Source organism: Mesocricetus auratus, unplaced genomic scaffold (assembly GCF_017639785.1).
Source record: "Mesocricetus auratus isolate SY011 unplaced genomic scaffold, BCM_Maur_2.0 Super-Scaffold_100691, whole genome shotgun sequence".
Classification (NCBI taxonomy): domain Eukaryota; kingdom Metazoa; phylum Chordata; class Mammalia; order Rodentia; family Cricetidae; genus Mesocricetus; species Mesocricetus auratus.
The window spans coordinates 19,433,806-19,446,872 of record NW_024429267.1 but is presented as its reverse complement, the minus strand read 5'-3'; the positions used below and the strand labels follow the sequence as shown (position 1 = coordinate 19,446,872).

At 42.5% G+C, this 13,067-nt stretch overlaps 1 protein-coding gene across 11 annotated transcripts in view; it reads right to left on the bottom strand.

Moving 5' to 3' along the window:
• Nucleotides 1-8,446, bottom strand: part of Myo6 (myosin VI) — a 149,731-nt gene extending 141,285 nt beyond the window's left edge. For 6 of the 11 annotated variants that reach the window (XM_040740228.1, XM_040740227.1, XM_040740229.1 and 3 more), the window contains exon 1: nt 8,257-8,445. The gene's annotated coding sequence lies outside the window, so the exon portion shown is untranslated. Of the gene's footprint in view, nt 1-4,560; nt 4,736-8,256 lie in introns of all 11 variants that reach the window. The other 5 variants (XM_040740224.1, XM_040740233.1, XM_040740235.1 and 2 more) reach the window with 2 other exon arrangements.
• Nucleotides 8,447-13,067: the final 4,621 nt, after the last annotated feature.

Genomic DNA, 13,067 nt, shown 5'->3' with positions numbered 1-13,067 from the left:
CATCAAGGAAAGTCCTCTTTCCTATAGTATTTTGCCTGGCATGACTGGTACCACTGAGTCTGCTTATCCAGCACTCCGTGCTAAAGAAATCTAAAGGTTTTCAATATATTCTTTGCTTACGACGACCTATTCAAGCACATGTTTATTCCTGCTATTTTTATGACAGCTTAAATGTGGCATAGTAATTCACTTCTAAACAAAAATGGCTAACAAAAAACAAAAATCATTATGGTTTAAATTAGTTATAAAATTTAACACTGCATTGCCCTGACTCAATATAAATGCTGCAAGCTTCAGTAAGATTTAAAAAAAAAAAAAAAAAGCCAGTGAAAGGATTCTGGTAGGGGGAAACTTCACTTCCTTCTTCCCCACATCTCCTGCATAATCCAAACCACTTGCTTTGGTTGTTGAAGCCTTTGCTGAGAACGGGAGGAAGGAAAGCTTTAAGCCAGCAGTTCTCAAGTGTTGGGATACCTGTAAATCAAAGGCAAGCTTATTAAATGCTGGCACTTGGGCCCTGCCCTTGCCTTCTTTGTGCTTTTACCAGCTCCCAGGGTAATTCTGTTGCACGGCTAAATTTCCAAATGAACAGTGGCCACCTTCAAGATTCTAGCCAGCCCTCTAGCACACTCCTTGCTTTTTCTTTTGGATGCAAAGTCCCCCATTACACACGACCAAAGGACGGAGAGACAATGATCAACACGGGGACATTTTGAACCATTCTGTGTCTGGACTACTGCCAATTAAATAATCACAAGTTAAGTCAATTAAAATCCTTTAAAAAATAAGAAGAGGAGGAGGAGCCTAGTCTCTCTGCAACTTGATCTACCTTGGCTGGCTGATGTCCATGGGAGGCCCTCCTGTATCTGAAGGGAAACAGCTAAGGAAAAGTCGATGGGGGAGGGTTAGGGTAGGTGGGAGCAGGAATTGGAAAGAGGGGGGACTTTGGTTGGGATGTGAAAAAAAAAAAAAAAAAGAAAATTAAAAAAACAAAAACCAGGCACTCCAAGTAAAAAACATTGCTCCATTTTTACAACGAGAAAACGGAAACCCAAATAAATTAATTTGACCAAGTTCATGCTTAGCAAAAAAACAAGACCTCTTAGGTGTGCCTATGGCCTCTTACCAGTAAAGGAGATCTATAAACACTCATGTTCAAAAGCCTCAGGGCTTCCACAGGGAGGCATAAGCCTAAGGAGAAAGCAGTCATGAAGTAATGCCCTACTATCTGCCCACCCGTTCCCACCTCTCTCTCTCCACTCCCCTTCCCTTCACAAGGCTTTCCTCTTTCCGCCTTCTGCCACACACAGCAGAACAGAAGTTCATGCATTAGTATAAGTGCTCTGTCTACATAAGTACCTACTATATGCTAAGGGATTTGAATGCTGACTGTGAGTTTAAGCAAATTCCTTGTGTCTGTCTCAGTTTCCCAATATGTAAAACTGAGTCACAATGCCAATCCCCAATGGTGGCACTGTGATTTAGCCAATGTGACTCAATTACTCTTGTGGCATAGTATTGGCACATAGCAAAAGCCCAAGGAGCAACAGCTACAATTTAAATTACACCAGCTCCTCTTATACCAACACATGGGTCCTAGGTCCTATTTATTTTCATGGCCTTGCATCCTGACACCATGATGAGTAATGAAACCTCCCATGTATTTATGTGCAGCAGGAGTGCTATAACCCAGTGCACTGGGCGTCTCCGGGAGGAGGAGAAGATTTTAGGGCGAATAAGTCTTTCAATAGCCCTCAAATTACACTGCTTTGACAACTGTCTATTTCCCAACTTTAGAGTCAACCCTGTTGATTACATACTGGAATGAAAAGTCTATAATTAACTTAATTCAAAACAACAATGAAATGTCGTTCAGCACAAGGACTTGGCTTTAGTATAGTCACTGTATCCCCCAGGACTGAGAACAGTGCCTGGTCTCTAGTAAACACACAAATTTTTAAAAATCAGTGTGTGTGTGTGTGTGTGTGTGTGTGTGTGTGTGTGTGTGTGTGTGTGCTCTTGTGCATGCGCACATGTGACATTTGTATGTAGGCACCCTGAGGCCAAAACACAGCACTGGATCTCCTGGAACTAGAGTTGCAGGGACTTAAAGAACTGTCTGATGTGGGTACTGGGAACAGAACTCAGGTCCTCTGAAAAAGCAGCAAGTGCTCTTAACTGCTGGGTTAGTTCTCTAGCCCCTCAAGCATTTTTTTAAATGAATTAAGGCATAAGGGAAACACAGACAGACAGACAGACACACACACACACACACACACACACACACACACACACACACACACACACCGTCTTCAGTGATTCCTTACCAAAAGGGACATAACCATTAGGTCAATACAAATACAGCAAGTAATAAAAGTTATTTTCAAAATTTCTCCAGAACATTCTTCTCCTTTATTTTTAAGCAGTTGTTGATTTTCCTGGAAAACTCTCTAACTAGAAAAGTTCATTACCAACCTGTCTATATAGTTTTATCACAAGTGTCAAAGCTTTGTGTTCATTTACTTGTCATTAAAAACACAAAAAGAGGTGGGTGGTGGTGGCACATGCCTTTAATCGCAGCATTTGGGAGGCAGAGGCGGGTGGATCTCTGAGTTCAAGGCCAACCTCTATTATAGTGATTTCCAGAACAGCCATGCTGCTCAGCAAAACCCTGTCTCTCAAAATTACAATAAAACAAAACAAACAAACAAAAAAAAAACCCACAGAAACAAAACAAACCAGACAAACACACACACAAGAGCCTGCAACCACAAAGTCTAGTGTTACCACAAAGGAAGGGGAATGGCGCCAGCCTGGCCACATAGCAACACTCAATCATTAAAAAAAAAATAAGAGTGACCTTGATTTTTCAGAATTTGAAGTATCTGGATTAAAATCACAATACGAAGTAAATTACTTGCTCACAGATTAATCCTAGCACTAGGAAGTAGAGAAATATTGCAAGGGAGAGCCTACCACCCTACGAATACAGAGATGGTCCATCTCCAGAGATGTTTCTAAAGGTCTAAAGGAATACCTAGCCTTAAGGAAGTTAGTTAACTTTAAGCAATGTTTAAGGCTTTGAATCTTTATTTTCACACCTGCAAAACAAGAATAAATATGCTATGCCTGTTTTATCAAGTTGTTTTAAGAGAAACATGCATTTAAAATTATTTCCATGCATACATGTGTGTGTGAGAGGGAGAGAGAGAGAGAATTGAATTAATACAAAGGAAGGTATTCACTTTCATAACACTTTCAGAGTTTAACCTGGGCTGGAGCATGAGGAAAGATCTCACATAGCCAAGGCCTCAAACTCACACGGATCTACCTCCCTTTGCCTCCAGAGTGTTTGGGATTATAGACAAGTGCCACCAAATCCAGTTTTACACAGTAGTATAAATGGAATCCAGGACTCCATACATGCTAGACTTTTTGATGTTGTTGTTTTGGGTTTTTTGTTTTGTTTTGTTTTTGTTCTTTTGAGATGGGATCTTCTCATAGTGCCCAGATAGGTTACAAAAACCTGAGTTCAGTTTCCTGCCTCATCAGCCTCCCAGGTACCTGAACTACAGGCTCTGCCACTGAACCTCTTTGTAGATTTTAAATGTATGGCTTCAGTTTATCTTTTTATATATCTGCCAACCTTGATATTTCCCAGATGCGAAGATCCATCACAACCAAAACTCTGCCAGGCAAGAGCTCACCTTGGAAAGGTTAATCACCTGGTTACTTTCTCTAAAATAAAAAATAGGTACAGTTCTATTTATTTGTATGTATCTGCGTGAGTGTATGCTACATATGTGTGGGTATCTACAGAGGTTAGAAGAGGGCCCTGGATTCCCTGGAGCTGGATTTGTAGGTGATTGTGAGCCACCCAACAAGGATGTTGAGAACCAAATTCTGGTCCTCTGGAAGAATAACAAGTGCCCTTAACTGATGAACCATCTCTCCAGCCCCTAGTTACTTTCAAATACAGTAACAAGTGACATCACATACACACACAAAAGATGCCTGTGTTTTTGCCGGGTGCTTCCCTGGTGCGAATTAGTCAGCATGAATGTTAGTATTCGCCCTATGTGAATATACACTGAAGGAATGTGCTTTGGTGTTTTGGTTTCACTTGACGCATGTTTTCTGCACAGCCAATTATCTCCCCTCTATTTAACACCAACAACATTTCTAAAGATGCCAGAATTGTGCTCCAGGTTTTATTCCCTAGGCTTCGGTACTCAAAGAAAATTTCGGAGTATCTGTGGTGATTTCTCAAACCTTTAAACTATTGCTATACTAATATTTATGCTTTAAGATCACCTGCTCACTAAAATCTATCAAATAAAAGCAAACCGTTATAAATACAGTACCTCTGGTACCTCTAAACTTTATCTAATATCTCAAAAAATATGTTATTTTATATTAAGGCATTTAAAATTAAGTTATTTAACTCTGATTAGTTCTTAATTGTCTGTAACCTCACCTCCTCCCAAAAGGAAAACAAAGCATGTTACCAATCAGATATTAATGATTCATATTTAAGCCACTGGATGATTTTTCACTTACATTAGAATATTAGTATCCTTGGATGCAGATTCCTAACAGTTCCAATAAGAAAAACTGCTGTACAGGTGGCCCCAGTTCAACTGTCCCTGTTTTCTTCCACATCTATCCAAAAGGACTCTGCCATTTCATTCCTTTAGGTGTATTACATCTCATGGGGACACTCTTGAAGCTTGAGCTATAAGAAAGAAAGAAGGAAAGAAAGAAAGAAGGAAGGAAGGAAGGAAGGAAGGAAGGAAGGAAGAAGGAAGGAAGAAAGGAAGGTTGATTTGGGTACTGGAGAGATGGCTCAGAGGTTAAAGGTGCTTGCTGTTCTTCCAGAGGACCCAAGTTCAGTTCCTAGCACCCAAGTCAAGCAGCTCACAACCACCTCTAGCTCCAGGTCCATGGGTGTGATACCCTCTTCTGCCCTCTAGAGGCATTCACATTTATGATTACATATACACACATACAAATAAATAATAAATTTTCTTTAAAAAGCCATGAATCATTTTGATTAAAAGACATTTTTGTGTAAACCAGGTGGCCAGGTGTAATGGTATAAACCTTTAATTTCAGCACTCAGGATGCAGAGATAAGTGCATCCCTGTGGGCTAGAGGTCAGCACAGTCAGGACTACATAGTGAGACCCTACCCCCCCCAAAAAAAAAGGAAAAAAAAAGAGAATAAAATGGGGAGAGGGAAGGATGTAGCAGCAAGATGGCGAAACAAGTGAAAAACACATTCCATGCAAACATGATGACCTGAGTTTGACCAAAACCGACTCCATAAAACTGTCCCGACTTCCACAGTATGCCATGTATATGCACACATAAATTATATACACACAATAAATAGATACATAAATAGATGGATAGATAGATGGATGGATGATAGGTAGATGGGTGATGATAGTTAGATAGATAGATAGATAGATAGATAGATAGATAGATAGATAGATAAAATTTGCCCTGGACTAAAGATATAATAACTTCCCTGCCTCGCATGAAAGTAGGTTTGATCCCATCACCACAAGCACAGGGGAAGAGCTGCAAACCATTATAATCCCAGTGCTCAGGAGATGGAGGTAGGAGAATGTCTTAATATTTATTTATTCATTTGTTGAATTACCATTATTTGCTTATGGCTGTGTGACATGGCATATGTGTGGAAGTCAGAGGACAATTCACAGAAGCTGTTGGTCACGAGCTCAGGGCATCAGGGTTCCAGACAAGTGCTTCTACCTGCTGAGCCATCTCACAGGCCTGGATATTCTTAGCCTGAAGCATGTTCCACCCCCTAAGACTAGAGTTAATTTAATAACATTTAAGAGACAGCTACTATATTTGGGAGCAACAATCTAGCTCACAGGAAGGAAAAAAAATTGAAGCTTTATCCTAAACAGAAACCTCATACACAGTTCAGCTATAATGAAATCAATCCAGGATTAGATGGCAGTGTTAATTCCTATAAGCCCATCAAAATGAAAAGCACATAATACTTATTACATTCTGGAACTACACCAGAAATGATGCCATGGCATTGGGTCACTGCTCTAGGTCTTAAGGAAGTAGACATAAGATTTTCAATTAGCTCCAGACTCCATGCATGAACTATTACTGTCTTCAAATCTCCAGACCAGTTCTACAAGGATCTCTCAATAGTTCACCAAGTGAACAGAAATCCAAGGCAAGCTCTGGTGAAACCGTTGGGGGACTTCACTATCAGAAGACTCCCTGTGTATCCAGAGTCTGGACTTTGCCCCTCCAAAGCTACGTGCAAGTATTTATTTCGCTAAGCCTCTGATTTCTCCTCTATAAAAGAACAAGACCGTCAACTTGGAAAATTATTTTGTAAATCAAGCCTTCAGCTTGTGTGTATAACACTAGTACTAAATTGCCAGTTCATAAACTGTTACAAAGTATCTCTTTCTGGGAATCCTCATTATTCTGTGTGAGATTTATTCAAATTGTGACATTTTTATCAATCTTTTATGCTTAAATACGATGTTTTAATACAGAGAAATGAAAACTTTAGTACCCAGAGAGGCCTCTACCCACTCAATTATACTTCCATACATGACATTTTTAAACTGGCATTTTACGTATGCTAAGTGGAGCCTTACGTACCAAGAGAAATTTAAAAACTAGAGAATTTTTTAAAATGTGGAGTGCCTATATATTTATTCAGACCTTGCATGGTGGAAATCTTTTAAAAACTGTCTAAAGGCGGCTGCCTTTCAGAACCCAGATACAGTCCAGTTGTCTAAACAATAAATGATCCACCACAGACTCCAGGCAAAGTCACAACAGGATGAGAGAAGAGCCTTTGGCCTCTCTCAGATTTCCTGGCCACTGTTATTTTAAAACTTGATCACATAAACAGGGGAAAATCCCTTTCAGATCAGCCCCTATGGACTATAATTTACCATCTTTGTTTTTAATACCTTGTGGCAGTTTTTATAATATATGGTAGTTGTTCACTTTTCTTGCTCATGTGTCTAGATGATAAACAGCATATATATATATATATATATATATATATATTCTATACTACATTTAACCACAATAGTCTTTTCTTAATGGTACTATTAGGTTTTTGTCAATTACAAGTAACTTTTGAAAGCAAATACATAACTGGAAAAGAGGAGGGAAAAAGTAGGTAACAGATCACACACACAAAATAAAAACACTATGGGCAGATGAGCATCAGACTAAAAAGACTTGTTTACCACTGTGCATGTTTACTCCTGCACAACGGAAAACCTCAAAAATGAGCGGACATTTAAAAGTCAATGAGCTATTCTGAAGAGCTGCATTGTTTCTGACTCTTCCTTTGGTCTCCTTGTAACATTTTGGCTATTTCTAAAATTAATGCTAGAGGGCACTAAGGTAACTTTTTTTTTTAACTAAACATTTCCTAGTTGGAAAACCACAAGCCAAGATATCTTGAAGTTGAGTTAATTTGTAGAGAAATGCTGCTGTTCGGCGGTCAACCTTTGTACCATGACCACCTTCAAGACTCACATTTTATGGTGTGCAGATAGCTACAGCTGAGTCTCAGGAGCTGTTAAAAGTCTCAAGCAGACTATATTCCAACATCCTACAACTGTACCACGAGAACAAACGAAACTTTTATTCAGCACATATAAAATCGACACAACAATACTCTACATTAGGATCTGAACAGCCCTGCCCTACATACTTTTTGCCAGATAAAATGTAACTCTGTGTAAATATTCCAGACACAGATAATCTAACAATGGCCTTATCAAATTATTTCCTATTTAAAGATACAACCCAGAGCCAGTGTGTTTAAATTAGTTTAAGGCGTTTTGGAAGTAACTAACGAAGTTAATTTTTTTTTTCAGCAACACACCCGTAAAATTCACACTCAAGATACTAGACCGTTCAGGGACTAAAATTCCAGCTCTGTAGAATGCCACCATGGTCTTCAACACGGTTAAATTATTAATGGCATCATTTGATCTCTACTTCTGACAACAAACTCGTCTGTTTAGAATTTTCAGTGCGCTTCCATAAGGAGAAAAATAAAACCATCTTGCAATATCAGGGGAGATTCCCGGGACCGGGGACGCAACAGATGACAGACACCCCGCCGGCCCGGGAAAGGGAAGCCAGTGCTCCGGTCCGGTTCGCGTTCGGCCGAGCAGAGGCCAAGGCTACAAGGACAGGCGGTCGTGCAGGCGTCCACACTCACCCGAGGAGGCAGGTGAGCGAGGGGTCGCGGCCACAGAGAGGCTGCCGGGCTGCGGGCGCGAAGGGAGAGCGCGATGCCGCGGCGGAGAGCAAGCACCGGAGACGACGGCCACCGGGATTCGCTTCCTGCTGGGACAGATCCCGGATCGGTCTCCACCCGCTGGCCGGAGCCTTGCAGAGTGCCCAGCCTGCGGCGCACGTCACTGCTACGGAGCGCCCAAAGGGGCGGGAGGCGGGGGCGGAGGCGGGATTTAGTGGGAGAGGGGCGGGGCAGCTGGAGAAAGGGCGGGTCCTCATGCGCAAGAGGCGGGGGCAGCCTAAGGGGCGGGGCCTTGAGACGCGAGGGCTGAGAGGGGCGGAGTCCAAGGGAGAAGGAGGGGCCGGACTTGGAAGACCCCGGGTCTTAAGTGTGAAGGAACGGAGGGGCGGAGCCTGAAAACGTGTGGCGGGAGGGAGGAGCTAAGAAGAGCTGGGTGCCTGGACACCGGGTCGGGCGGACTGGGAGGGGGAGGCCTCGCAGAGTGGGGCGTGGCTTCAGGACTCTCGAAGGCGGAGTAGGGAAGGGGCGGGGCTTAATGACTTGCGGCCAGGGGGAGGGCGGGGCTTCAGGGATGGAAAGCAGCCTAGAGCGGAGACCCTGGGCGCATCCCTGCTAGGAGCATGCTGCAGGTGGCCACACGAAATTCCCTTCGTCGCAGTAGCGGTTGTTTCCAGTCCCGCAGCACGCGTCCTGTGGATCTACACCGCAAAGAGTTAGTGGGAGGAAATTTGAGTCAGCAGAGGGACTCGCGTGCCGTCTCTGGGTGGTACAGTCGGGAAGCCAGGCCTACGCTCCCCACGCAGCTCTCCACCTGCCTGCGTCAACTTCCTGGAAGTTCAGCCCTTGGAGGATTGGACCACGGAAGTTTTCCCTTCCCTGGCTGGCCTCCCATGCCGATGTCACATTTACTTCTTAGAACCCATGTATTTCCACCCAGCCCCTTTTGTGGTTTATTTGAACTCTTAAGAATCTCAGTGTGTAACCAGGCTGCCCTGAAACTTGCCATGTAGCCCGGGCTAGCCTGGAAATTGTGGGTTGGTTTTATAGGACTAAATAAACTGCCCTGCTTTATCTTTCCAATTGTCTAGTTTTACCGTCTTTATAAGGTCATATGAGTCATCTTTTTAAATTAAAAACATTCCTATGCAAATTTGAAAACAAGCATCGCCTTTATAAGGGAAAGAAGCTACTAAGCAAACAAAATAAGGGACTGGCCCTGAAGCCCAGCTTGTGATCCCCATAGCCCACACGGTTTAAGTTTAAAACTTACTCCTCAAATTGTCCAAGTTTCACGTGTTCAAACTGCTTATGATTCCAGATATCAGGAGGATGCAAGTTCAATGCACACCATCACAAAAATGGTGGGGGAGGATCAGGCATGCAGAGAGGACACAGTTGGTGTGATGAAAAAGCTGGGTGGTGGCAGCACATGTCTTTAAATCCCAGCACTCGGGAGGCAGAGGCAGGCAGCTCTCTGAGTTCCAGGACAATCAAGACTACACAGAGAGACCCTGACTTGAAGGGGGAAAAAAAAAAGAAAAGAAAGAAAGAAAGGAAGGAGGAAAGAAAGAAAGAAAGGAGGAAAGAAAGAAAGAAAGAAAAAGCTACCCCTTCTTCAATGAGAACATTTCAAATTCATAAGACAGTAAGTAAAAGTAGGGAAGTTAAAAAGAGGAAGAAAAACCAAGAAAGGAAGTAATTTACAGCAATCACAGGAGTTTAGCTCCAGATTGTCAAGAGGTAAATCTCAAATATATAAAAGATTGTAATAAAGTCAGGCAGTGGTGGTGCACACCTTTAATCCCAGCACTCCGGAGGCAGAGGCAGGCAGATCCTGTGAGTTCGAGGCCAGCCTGGTCTACAGAGCTAGTTCCAGGATGGGCTCCAAAGCCATAGAAAAACCTGTCTCAAAAAACAAACAAAAAGATTGTAGAATTAACTATAACCAGGGGCAGAGCTCATTTTCTATAAGCCCAGTGCAGGGATGAGAGAGGAAATTGGAGGCAAGTGGAACCCTTGGGCTCATTGGCCAGCTATTCCAGCAAAAGTGGTGAACTCCAGATTCACTGAGACATCCCTGTTACAAAAAAATCAAATTGTGAAAGACTGAAGAAGATGCCTGTGTTGATATGGTTTTTTGTTTGTTTGTTTGTTTTTGTTTTTTGACAACTTCATGCAAGCTAGAATTATCTGAGAGGGAACATCAATTAAGAAAATCGCCCATCTGTTTGGCCTGTAGGCAAGCCTGTTGGACATTTTCTTGATTGATGATTGACACGGAAGGACCTGTGCAGGTGGTCCCAGGGTATATAAGAAAGCAAACTGAACAAGCAGGGTAAATAAACCAGTAAGTAGGCATTCTCCTTCCCTCTGCATCAGTCCCTGCCTTCAGGTTCTTGTTTTGAGTCACTGCACTATCTTCCCTTGATGACGGACTACAATCTGAGAGATGAAATAACAGCTTTCCTCCCTGGGCTGCTTTTGGTTGAACTTTTATCTTAGTAATAGAAAGCAGACTAAGACAATGCCTAACATAGAACCCTGGCTCCCACCCAAACACATTGCAGACACACAGGGTCTCTTATGCCTGTGCTCGACAAAACAACAAAACAACCGAGAACAGAAACAATTGGCTCTTTAAAATGAAGGTCGTGGCACTGGAGATGGCTCCGCAGCTAGGAGCTCATGGCAACTAGTGATAATGGTCTGTAACTCCACTTCCAGGGGGAATCTGACACCCTCTTCTGGCCGTCACAGGCACTGCATGCGTGTGGTACATAGACATACAGCACCTATACACATAAAGTAAAAATAATAAAGCTCTTTAAAGGAAAAACTGCAGGTCACTGTGTATTTCGTTCACTGCCTTTACCTGATTTTGAACTTAACATAAAAATCTATTTGCAAGCCAGTAGAAAAGCACTCTGTTTACAGTTTCTTGTGACTACTGACGTCCATGAGTCTTTCTCCTTTTGTCCCTTCCCCCACTTTAGTCTGTTTAGTCCCTTTGCTTCTAATTCCATATCTCTCTGCTCAATTCCTCTTCCTACCTACTACCCTTATCTTTTTTCCAGACCATCATCATTGCAGTTCTTACATAACCATAACACCAGTCCAGACTTTAAAATCCAGCAGTGAATGGTTCTCCTATACCCTTAGTCTTAAGTCCAACCCCCTCAGCATGTCTTTCCCTGGACCCTGGCGAGCCTGGAGAGTGAGTCTGTGGGCTGAAGCATGCTAGGCCAGCCCACCTCAACTGACTTACATCAGTCCTAAAACACCTTGTAAGATCCTGGATATAACCACCTTTCACAACGAAACTGGTCAGCCTTGTTTGACTAGTGCAGTGGGTTAGTTCTCTTGTCTTTTCATTATTTTTTTAAAGCCTTTTTACTAGTCAAGTGATCCCAAGTACATGACTGTGCTCGGGTTCACAAGCTGAGTCACCAGGTGTCTGTCCCGAGAGTCACAATCCTCTCCACACTCAGCTGCCCAATCTCATTTCTACCGACAGCCTCCATTTCTCCCGCTGGACATTCAAGTCATTCTGAAGGGCTTTTGTGTCCGCAAACACACACTCTATGCTATTTACTACACTGGAGCACAGCCAGGCTAAACCCAATTATTCCTTCAAAACAAAGCCTATTTGTCCTCCCCAAGAATTTTCCCTAAACCCCCTGGTGGTAGATCCTAGGCATAATTCAGTTCTTTTCCCATCTTTCACTTAATATCTGCTGTGCAAATATCTCTTCCAATACATATTGCACTATTACCACCTGTATCTACTTACATGTATTCTCCAGTTTGCCTAAATACTCTTTGAAGACACAGTAGACTTTGCTTTGAATTCCTAGTGTCAAGCGCAGTAGCTTTCTCACAAAGTAATGCCTACAGGGTCCAAGAAATAGCTCACTGGTAAAGTTCTTAATGTTAAATAAATAAATAGTACCTACCATTAGTATTATTATTGAATAAAATAGAATGGAAGGATAAGCAAATGTCAATTCTGGGAGCTGCATATGCTTTCATCAAGTGTAGTGGAAGTAGCTCTGTCTGTGTGGCCTAGACTCATTCCATATTACATGTCTTATATTGTTTTGCCTCTTCCCACCCCACCCATCCCCCTTTTTAGGCAGCCTCTCATATATCACAGGCAGGCGTGGAACTTGCTTGTAGCTGAAGATGAACCTGAATTTTCTTTTTAAAATTTAGTTACTTGGCGATTTCATACATGTATGCAATCATTCTGGAGGCTTTGAGTATCTCCCTCTGTCTCCTACAGTGCTGAGGTCATAGACACTGGGGAATCAAACCCAGAGACTGCTGCCTGTTGTTTGGAGGCTATCCCGGGAATTATTTCCTTTCTTATTTTGACATTTATTTATTTTGTGTGTGTGCAAGCATGTGGAATGAGACAGCAGCTTGTGGAAGTTGGTCCTCTCTCAAACTCAGGTCCCCAGGCTTGATGTCAAGCACTTTTACCACTAAGCCCACTTGTCTCACACCCCCAAGAATTCCTAACATGAGATCTACAGATAGCTTATCAGAGATGGGAATTCCACAAGCTGCCTCCTCCCCACCATATGCAACATTTCTTTTTAGTTTTGATGCTTTTGTGTTTTTACAGGAATTCACAGTATAGGTGTGTGAAGGGTCTACTTCTGTGTTGCCAACTCTAGAGTAATGAAGGCAGAATACCTGCAGGTGTGATGCTGAGACTCATTATCTTTCCTCCAGGAATGCCGACAGACCCTGCTGTGACTGGCATTGCC